Genomic DNA, 9,379 nt, shown 5'->3' with positions numbered 1-9,379 from the left:
GAATATTATATTTTGATGTTTGGGGTGTTGATGTTGAGTGTGTTTCTTTTAGCCTGTGCACTTATAGTGGAAGTTTTATCAAAGAGGTGATAGGCTTCACTCTAAGTGTGGCGGTAGCACCCAGTTTACTGCTGTAAGATGTAAGCTTCCGCAGCGTTATATTACGCATATTGTAATAGTTGTCGGAGCAGAAATTGGGGTGTTACACATATGCTGCCTTCAAAGACTTCAAAGTGTATCAAATGGATGTCAAGAGCGCTTTTCTGAACGGACTTCTCGAAGAAGAGGTGTACGTTGAACAACCTCCGGGTTTCTTGAAGGACGTGGGAGCTGACAAAGTATACAAGTTGAAGAAGGCACTTTACGGCTTAAAACAAGCTCCGAGAGCTTGGTATGACACCTTATCCTCTTTTCTACTTCAGTGTGGGTTCACCAAAGGCCTAGTGGACAAAACATTGTTTAGAATCAAGGATGAGGATCACATCTTATTGGTGCAAATCTATGTGGACGATATCATTTTTGGGAGCACCAATCCAGACTTGTGCGAGAAGTTCTCCAGTTTGATGAAAGGAAAGTTCGAGATGAGCATGATGGGAGAACTCAACTACTTCNAAAGTTCGAGATGAGCATGATGGGAGAACTCAACTACTTCCTTGGATTACAAGTAAGACAACTGAAGGAAGGTATCTTCATCAATCAGGAGAAATACACCAAGGATCTGCTCAGGAAATACAACATAGAAGGCAAATCCTCAGTCAAAGTACCTATAGGAACCTCTCTACGCATCGATGTTGACAGTGAAGGTCGAGAGGTCGATCAAACCACTTATCGAGGTATCATCGGATCTCTTCTTTATTTAACNGTTGCTGTGCTCAAATTCTATGGATGAAGCAACAACTACTGGACTACGGTGTTGAATGTAAAGAGGTTAAGATTATGTGTGACAACACCAGCGCTATAGCTATCACTTATAATCCAGTATTACATTCAAGGACGAAACACATTGATATCAAATATCACTTCATCCGAGACCATGTTGAGAAAAAGGACATAACTTTGGAATATGTTGCGACGGAGGAGCAACTTGCAGATATTTTCACAAAAGCATTAAGTGAGAATAGATTCTCTCAACTAAGGTTAGAATTGGGAATGATAGAATTGGGATGAATGGTCAAATCTTATCTTCTTGTATTTAGTGCCATGAACTGTTTCGCATGTGAGGAGCAGTTTCATCAACTTTATGGCAGCTTTGGAGTTACACAGCATTGAATGGTCATTCATAATGACAACCCGTGACTCAACAGTGGTAACCTTTTGGGGTATAAATAAGGGGGTTCTCTCATCGGTTCATATCATCAACTTCCTCATGGAGAAAAAGAAAGGAAAAGATGATGTTCCATTCTTTTATAGAGGAAAGAAACCAGCAGTCAAGTCCAAAGACTTTCAAGGAGAAAACTATCCAGAATTAACGAAGGGTGAACAGATTGCAGAGTTTCCTGATAATCCAAGCGAGCATCCTATTCCCATCCAAGGTGAATGGATCCCCAAATACCAGGAGATCCACAATGGTGGGATACTGGAGTCAGGAGAAGAGTCTCGTATTAGTGGGACCCCTACAACTGCACATTCTGGGCCTTCCTCAACCAAATGGAGAACCAAGGGAAATAAAGAGGAAGACCAGTTGGGACTTTCTGAGGTCAGCAGCGGTCGAAGGGGATAGAAAAGAAGAAGGGTTGGCCATCCCTAATCCAAAGACCTGAAGAGGATTAACGATGAAGATGGTCACTCCCTACTACATTAAGAAATCCCTAGAGAAAAGCTAAGGAAGCTACTAAAAGAGTCTCTAGGAAATTAGGACTTGTATAGATTCATAAGTAATGTAACTGGAAGTCACTAAATGAACTAATGAAATTGTTCTATGTGATATCAGCTGTTTGAATCTATCTTCTCTATCTTGCCACTTATTCGCATTCTGTTTTCGAAAAGACAATCGATAGGTAAATCGATAGATACAAGAGTCAGTCTATGCTTTTAACGCTTAAGTCTCGAAGAAGGACAAATCGAGAGATCATGTGCGCTCGAAAGGTAGTTCGAGAAATACACACTCAGTTTGCCCATATAAGTTATGTCTCGGAGAAGGGTAGTTCGAGAGATCACTTCGAAAGATATCAAACTGACTCTCTAAGTATCTTTAAATGGAGGAATAAGGAGGGTTAGGGATCAATCACTCAGGGGGAAGATCCTTAACCAGATCAAGACGGAGGAATAAGGAGGTTTAGGGATCAATCACTCAGGGGGAAGATCCTTAAACTCATTTGGAAGACAGTTCACCTTCGAGAGGTGAAACTGATGGGCTCAACAGACATAAGTGGAACGGTAATATTGGCCACGTGGCCACCGGTTACTGACGGTTTTCCGTACTTAAGGGCTTTATCTTGATAAGTGGGAACATGCTCATATATTTATCATCTTTTAATACCCCACTATCCTGAACCCAAAACCGCCCTGTAACCTTATTAAATACGCTGACCGTTACTAGGGGTACTTCTGACGATTCACATCTTTAAAATTAACCGGGATCCTTTCTCGGGTCACAATCTCAACCCTACCCGTGTACCCAACCCAATTCCACATGATATAAAAGCCAAATCCTTCTTCCTTACCCGGACTCAAGCCAAAACCGTATACCCAAAATCCCCAAATTCCTAAACACTGTACACTTTCCCTCCAAAACATCTAACCTCCATCAATGGCGTCCGAATCATCAACATCAACTTCATCTTCCGAAGCCTACCAGAAGGAGCTGCGACACATTCGCACGCAAATCAAACAAGTTAAGGCAGGAAGCATCCTTGACAGAAATGGCTTCATCACGCACTCTTCTAATCCAAAAATGGCGGAAAAAGTCCTGAAGAAGTTTGAGAAAGCAGGACTGATGAAATACATGACGCACGACTACCGGACCATTCACGCTCTCGACTTCACAGAATGGTTCGCAAATGCCAAGGTCACGAAGGGTAAAATCGAAAGCCGCTTTAATGATTTTCCCATCACAACCTCTGTAGGTGACCTCAGAGCGGCATTTGATTTCGCGTCATCGGAGGAAGCAGTCAAGCACCTATCGGATTACGACTTGGACAAGCAAGCCTTCTGGGAGAAAATCCGACTAGCGACTGCACCACCCAGAGCATCCTCTGCCCTCCGCAAGTTCCACCTAAAGGAGAGATTTGCTCTCGCTGCCGACCTAATCATGAAGTTCGTGCTCGGCAAGGTGTCTGGAACCGACGAGGTTAATCTGGACCTCCTCAAAATCCTCCATGCCATTTGGAATGACAACAAACTGGACTGGGCACACATTATCTTCAACTTCCTCCAACAGCAAGTGATGAGCTCAGTCTCCAACACCAACCTGTCGATCAGTAAAAAGGTNATATCAAATATCACTTCATCCGAGACCATGTTGAGAAAAAGGACATAACTTTGGAATATGTTGCGACGGAGGAGCAACTTGCAGATATTTTCACAAAAGCATTAAGTGAGAATAGATTCTCTCAACTAAGGTTAGAATTGGGAATGATAGAATTGGGATGAATGGTCAAATCTTATCTTCTTGTATTTAGTGCCATGAACTGTTTCGCATGTGAGGAGCAGTTTCATCAACTTTATGGCAGCTTTGGAGTTACACAGCATTGAATGGTCATTCATAATGACAACCCGTGACTCAACAGTGGTAACCTTTTGGGGTATAAATAAGGGGGTTCTCTCATCGGTTCATATCATCAACTTCCTCATGGAGAAAAAGAAAGGAAAAGATGATGTTCCATTCTTTTATAGAGGAAAGAAACCAGCAGTCAAGTCCAAAGACTTTCAAGGAGAAAACTATCCAGAATTAACGAAGGGTGAACAGATTGCAGAGTTTCCTGATAATCCAAGCGAGCATCCTATTCCCATCCAAGGTGAATGGATCCCCAAATACCAGGAGATCCACAATGGTGGGATACTGGAGTCAGGAGAAGAGTCTCGTATTAGTGGGACCCCTACAACTGCACATTCTGGGCCTTCCTCAACCAAATGGAGAACCAAGGGAAATAAAGAGGAAGACCAGTTGGGACTTTCTGAGGTCAGCAGCGGTCGAAGGGGATAGAAAAGAAGAAGGGTTGGCCATCCCTAATCCAAAGACCTGAAGAGGATTAACGATGAAGATGGTCACTCCCTACTACATTAAGAAATCCCTAGAGAAAAGCTAAGGAAGCTACTAAAAGAGTCTCTAGGAAATTAGGACTTGTATAGATTCATAAGTAATGTAACTGGAAGTCACTAAATGAACTAATGAAATTGTTCTATGTGATATCAGCTGTTTGAATCTATCTTCTCTATCTTGCCACTTATTCGCATTCTGTTTTCGAAAAGACAATCGATAGGTAAATCGATAGATACAAGAGTCAGTCTATGCTTTTAACGCTTAAGTCTCGAAGAAGGACAAATCGAGAGATCATGTGCGCTCGAAAGGTAGTTCGAGAAATACACACTCAGTTTGCCCATATAAGTTATGTCTCGGAGAAGGGTAGTTCGAGAGATCACTTCGAAAGATATCAAACTGACTCTCTAAGTATCTTTAAATGGAGGAATAAGGAGGGTTAGGGATCAATCACTCAGGGGGAAGATCCTTAACCAGATCAAGACGGAGGAATAAGGAGGTTTAGGGATCAATCACTCAGGGGGAAGATCCTTAAACTCATTTGGAAGACAGTTCACCTTCGAGAGGTGAAACTGATGGGCTCAACAGACATAAGTGGAACGGTAATATTGGCCACGTGGCCACCGGTTACTGACGGTTTTCCGTACTTAAGGGCTTTATCTTGATAAGTGGGAACATGCTCATATATTTATCATCTTTTAATACCCCACTATCCTGAACCCAAAACCGCCCTGTAACCTTATTAAATACGCTGACCGTTACTAGGGGTACTTCTGACGATTCACATCTTTAAAATTAACCGGGATCCTTTCTCGGGTCACAATCTCAACCCTACCCGTGTACCCAACCCAATTCCACATGATATAAAAGCCAAATCCTTCTTCCTTACCCGGACTCAAGCCAAAACCGTATACCCAAAATCCCCAAATTCCTAAACACTGTACACTTTCCCTCCAAAACATCTAACCTCCATCAATGGCGTCCGAATCATCAACATCAACTTCATCTTCCGAAGCCTACCAGAAGGAGCTGCGACACATTCGCACGCAAATCAAACAAGTTAAGGCAGGAAGCATCCTTGACAGAAATGGCTTCATCACGCACTCTTCTAATCCAAAAATGGCGGAAAAAGTCCTGAAGAAGTTTGAGAAAGCAGGACTGATGAAATACATGACGCACGACTACCGGACCATTCACGGACTGATGAAATACATGACGCACGACTACCGGACCATTCACGCACTGATGAAATACATGACGCACGACTACCGGACCATTCACGCTCTCGACTTCACAGAATGGTTCGCAAATGCCAAGGTCACGAAGGGTAAAATCGAAAGCCGCTTTAATGATTTTCCCATCACAACCTCTGTAGGTGACCTCAGAGCGGCATTTGATTTCGCGTCATCGGAGGAAGCAGTCAAGCACCTATCGGATTACGACTTGGACAAGCAAGCCTTCTGGGAGAAAATCCGACTAGCGACTGCACCACCCAGAGCATCCTCTGCCCTCCGCAAGTTCCACCTAAAGGAGAGATTTGCTCTCGCTGCCGACCTAATCATGAAGTTCGTGCTCGGCAAGGTGTCTGGAACCGACGAGGTTAATCTGGACCTCCTCAAAATCCTCCATGCCATTTGGAATGACAACAAACTGGACTGGGCACACATTATCTTCAACTTCCTCCAACAGCAAGTGATGAGCTCAGTCTCCAACACCAACCTGTCGATCAGTAAAAAGGTTGGTTTCGGCTTTGTTGTTCAATTTCTCTTAAGCTTGAAGGGCTTTGAACTGAGGGAAGGGCGAGAGATCCATCGGAATACCTATATGGGTAGGACGAAATCTCAAGTCCCCAAGGCTAAAGGTGTTAAGGCTGCACCTTCTCCCTCACAGCCTAAAGGAAGGGGCAAAAGGAAAGCCCCAGCCAAGGAAAAGGACTCTGATGATGAGCCTTTGGACACTCTGGTCAAAAGAGTTGCGTTGAGGGCCAAGAGGGCCAAAATTGTTGATGTCACCCAGATTCGAGAGGTGGCACCGTCAGTTATACAAGTACCCTTCGAGGACAGGGCACAAACCAGGGGGAACCTCAGACTACACTGGCCACTGAGGTTGAGAGAGTGCCCCCTACCAGGTCCCTGTCAAGAGATTTCTGTGATGATCTTCATGTTGATAATGATGCTGAGGGTACTGGTGAATCTGTGTTTGAACCTCGAGAGGAAACTTGAGAAGTTGAAGGTACTGGGATCAGTGATCCAGTACAAGGGGGTGCAGAAGAACCACGAGAGATGGTTCAAGAGATAACTGAACAAGCAGTGGAGTGTGCATCTGCAACCGAAATTCTGCCTGCTGACTCTGATGAGCTGAACGCTGAAATCACTTCTCAGTTGAATGACTCTGATGAGCTGAACGCTGAAATCACTTCTCAGTTGAATCAACCTGATGAGCTGAACGCTGAAATCACTTCTCAGTTGAATCAACCTGATGAGAATGTATCTAGCTTCACTTCTCAGTTGAATCAACCTGATGAGAATGTATCTAGCTTGGATGACTTCTCCAGAGTACTTCGATGGATCAACTGGAGATTGGATGACTTCTCCAGAGTACTTCGATGGATCAACTGGAGAACCGGTCCAATTGATCAACTACTTCGATGGATCAACTGGAGAACCGGTCCAATTGATCAACGGATCTCGAGAGCAGCAGATATGATGGCTGAAGAGGTTTTTGCTCTAAATTGGTTGAACATCACCACACTTCCAGCCAATGAACTGCTAGATCTTGCCCATGAGATGAATGTAACCAGGAAAAATCTTGGCCGAACAGATAAAGGAAAGGGCATAGCAGTTGATGCACAAGAGGTTGAAGCCGAGTCTGAAGTAGATCCTGAAACAGAGGCTAAATTTCAAGAAGATATAAGGCTGGCCACTGCCATCTCCTTGGGACAAAACATTGAACTCACGAGAGGTCCAGGAGAGACCTCTGGGGTTGCTCACGATGATATTGCAACAGCCGCAATCCCACTGTCCCAAGTCAGTAACTCTGCTCTGGACGAACAGGTAGCAGCTTCGAGAGGTGAATCCGAGACCTCTGAAGCACTTCAAGTGGCACCCAACACCGTTCTTCTTTTGCCACCTCCTGCGTTCACACCCTCGAACACTACAGATGAAGCACAGACAATTCGAGAGGGTGAAATTCCATTGCTCACACTACCGGGCTTTCCAAGTGCTCCTGACACAGTTATCACTCCAGACTCGCCGGAGCAGACCAACGAGCAGTCCGATGAGCAACACGAGCAGAATGCCTCAAGTCCTGCTGGTTCGAGAGATACTGAGGAGGACGATATGACTATCGAAGGTGGAAACAGGGAAGCACCTGTCGAAACTTCGTCTCCAACTCCACCAGCAGATGACCAAGTTCCCAGCACTGGTTCGAGAGGTGATGCTGAGGAGGAACTTCCATTGGATGGAAACCGGGAAGCGTCCAATACAGAAGATCCCTCCCTGACTGATCCCATCCTTACAGTTGCTGAAGCTGAGGGTCCAGGTTCGAGAGGTGATGAGCAAGAGGTGATCCATCCCTCAGGTGGAAACCGGGAAGCACCTGACATGGAGCTACCTTCGAGCTCTGAACCCAGTATCCCTGCCACCCTTCAGACACTTAATCGAGAGGTGGACTTGCAACTGCAAACTATGGGTGGAAATCTGGAAGCACCCAAGTCCCCTCTAATAAAAGGTACTTTTAACTCTTCTTCTTCTACTTCTGACAATGATCGACAGGCCGAGGAAGCTTTTATTTGTGAGGTGCGTCAATTCATGGCCGATCACTCTCAGAAGATGGCTCAGATTGAGCGCATACTGACCATTGTTCGCAACGCTGCAATGCCTGCGGCTGGCACAAGTGAATCTCGAGCCAGCCATGAAGAACTTCTCGAACAGGCAGTATGGGCTGAGGATGCAGCACGCAAAACTGCAGATGAAGCTGCTGTAGCTCGAGCAGAGGCTGAAGGTGCGAGAGCTGAATTAGCTGAGTTACGAGCGGAGCTTCGAGCCTTCCAATATTCCAGTGAACTTCGACAGGACGTGATGAAAGCACTACTCGATGATCTGTCGAACCAAGTGCCTGCCCAACTTCAAGCACTCTTCGAAGGCATGTCCATCCTTCTTTCCCGCGCTGATGATACCAACAAGGGGGAAAATAAAAGGGAAAACACTCAGGGAAGGACATCCACCAGCAAGAAAAGGGCAGCAAGTGAACCAGCTGGACCTCCTCCGAAAATACCAAGAATTATGAGCAAAGCAGTGGAGGATGCTAAACGAGCAGAAAATCTAAGGGTCCAACGTACACTGGAAATGGAGAAAAGGAGAGAAGAGGACAGAGAAAGGAGAAGAAAAAGACAAGAACAACAGTCAGAAGAAGAAAGGAAGATCGATCTTCTCATGACAAACTTTAAGTTTGGAAACATGGAAGATACTGAACAAATTCTGACTCTGGAGATATTCAAGCTTCTGAAAATCACTGGGATATCTACTCACAGCAATATGTCTCCAGAAGAATGCATTGCCTGGTGGAAAGATGGAGTAATTGATGGTGAGTTCGTGGGGGAAGCTTACAGGAACTACAGGCATCTAGATGTTACGGATGAATACATAAGCCTGGTAAATCCGAAAGACCCCATCAAGACACGAGAAGCCATTAACAAGAAGAGGAAAGCCAACAAGAAGTAAGCTCTCGTGGTCCAAACTCCATCTTATTCCAGTCTATTGCTGTTTATGTTGTTCTTGATCTTATTTATTTTTTGTTTAAATCTTTCTACTAAACTCAATCATGTAAACATTCCCTTAATTTTAATATATATCTTTTGCTGGGGGTGTTGCGTGAGTTTGCTCATTTTATGCTTTAGTAGAATATTTGTCAAACTTACCATATGAGCTGAAAAATAAAATCTACGTTAATTCTTTCAATCAAATCAGCCATATAAAGTAAGTATAAGTGTTGGCATCATCAAAAAGGAGGAAATTGTTAGGAACATAATGTATTAGGTTTTGATGATACCAAAATGTATTTTAGAATCCCCTAAGTCTCGAAAGATAGGAATCAATGTAAGTTCGGACAAGTAAACCAAGAGCGAAAATACAACCGGGTAACTTTGAGCTCAACTCGGAAAATATTTAAGCTTAAGGTAAA

The sequence above is a fragment of the Ipomoea triloba genome, chromosome 12, assembly GCF_003576645.1.
Source record: "Ipomoea triloba cultivar NCNSP0323 chromosome 12, ASM357664v1".
Lineage (NCBI taxonomy): Eukaryota > Viridiplantae > Streptophyta > Magnoliopsida > Solanales > Convolvulaceae > Ipomoea > Ipomoea triloba.
The sequence above is the reverse complement of the archived record's forward strand: the minus strand, read 5'-3'. Positions refer to the sequence as shown.